Source organism: Penaeus monodon, chromosome 27 (genome assembly GCF_015228065.2).
Source record: "Penaeus monodon isolate SGIC_2016 chromosome 27, NSTDA_Pmon_1, whole genome shotgun sequence".
Taxonomy (NCBI): Eukaryota; Metazoa; Arthropoda; class Malacostraca; order Decapoda; family Penaeidae; genus Penaeus; species Penaeus monodon.
In genome coordinates, this window is record NC_051412.1 from 20,409,567 (window position 1) to 20,411,321 (window position 1,755).

Sequence of the window (1,755 nt, forward strand, 5' to 3'; positions counted from 1 at the left end):
AAATGAACTGATATTGGTTTGAGAGAAAAGTACATATATTGGACATACTAAGCCATGAAGGTAGTGTACAAAATCAAAATGGGTAGTGATGAAAAATGTTTGAAGATTGCTGATATATGATATGTGCATGTAAGCATATATAATACTCATGTATCATTCACAAAAAACAAACATATATTCAGTATATTTTCAAATCAGTATAAACATATACCCTTACAAACAAACATAAACAAATGTAAGCCAAAAAACAACAACAAAGAAATAAAAAAATACAAGTAAACAGTCATACTAATAAGCTGTCATACAAGAATACATATATGCATAATCATACCAACATACTGCACATGAACACTCTGAAAAACATATTAATACATGCACTTTATTATAATAATATCTATAATGACATCTATACACATTTGTACAAAAAAAAGGTGAGGACTCAGTCACATTTATATAAAGCATACATAAAGTCAAACTTTTAATATAAACCCACATGCATGTAAATATGTATACAACGATACATACAAATATACAAATAAACTAACTAGCAGTCACTGTCTCAGTGTTAATGAGATAAACTGGAGGAACAGTATAGGTTATCAAGTTATATATCTTGCACAATTATCATAAGTATATATTTCCCGGGAAGCATAAAACATGAAAAAAATAATTTACAGACCTATGTGGATGCAGCCACATATTTACAATATTAAACTGCTATATCACTTTATTGAATATGAGTTTTTACAGAGAATTTGTCATTTTTGGTGAAATAAATTCAAACTGCAAATTAGAAAGTTTCAAAAAGAGCAGAATGTTGCAAACAATATACAATCTCTCCATGTTTGTTAAAACAACTTCATAAGTTTTCACATTTTATTAGAGAATCACTCCATATTCATGACTTTTTTATGTCCTTTATAGAATAAAATTCTCCTTTCTCTAATATTGTTTAAATCCTTTATTTAACAACTTCCAGTCCATTTTCCATCTACATGTTCTTTTTGGAACCTTATCTGTATAGAACACAATTAAGCATTTTTCCATCTAGAGATATTATTACTACAATTATTTATCTAATTAATAAAGTATAGTAACAAATCCATTCTTACAGACCATATGCTGCCATGTTCATGAAATACTGGTTTCATTTATATTTTATTTTCTCTCTAGATTTCCTGAATTAATATACAGGCAATACATGATCAGGGACATAAGGAAAAACTGGAAGTAATCTTTTTGCATTGTAAAGTAAAATGTGTAATTAACCAGTGAGGAACTTTTTCCAAAACTTACTACTCAAAAGTAAACTAACAGATTCATCCTTTTTGGCTATTGTATTTAAGGATTTTTTGTATTTGTAAGCCTTTCATGATACAGTTCTGAATCGTTACACATTAAAAAATGTGGCAAGAATCCTATATGGGCTGAAACTCTGTTCATTAAAGTTAACTTACCATCTTTGAAACAGAGGACATTTCAAAGAAGTCTCAATATGACTATCTTCTAATAGATTTTAAAAGTGAAGCAACAATATTTTTGTATAAGCTCTAGTTTTCCTTTAATTTCCTCCATCTAAAATGAATACACAATTTTTTTCCATAAAACACGGTTCATTAATATTCATACTTAAATTGCTTTTATTACCTTAAATACATATCTACATGGAAGACATGTACATATTCACAGCTCATATTAATATATCTAGCCAGTATTAGAACACTAAAACATTTGAGAGTTGTGATCATTACATTG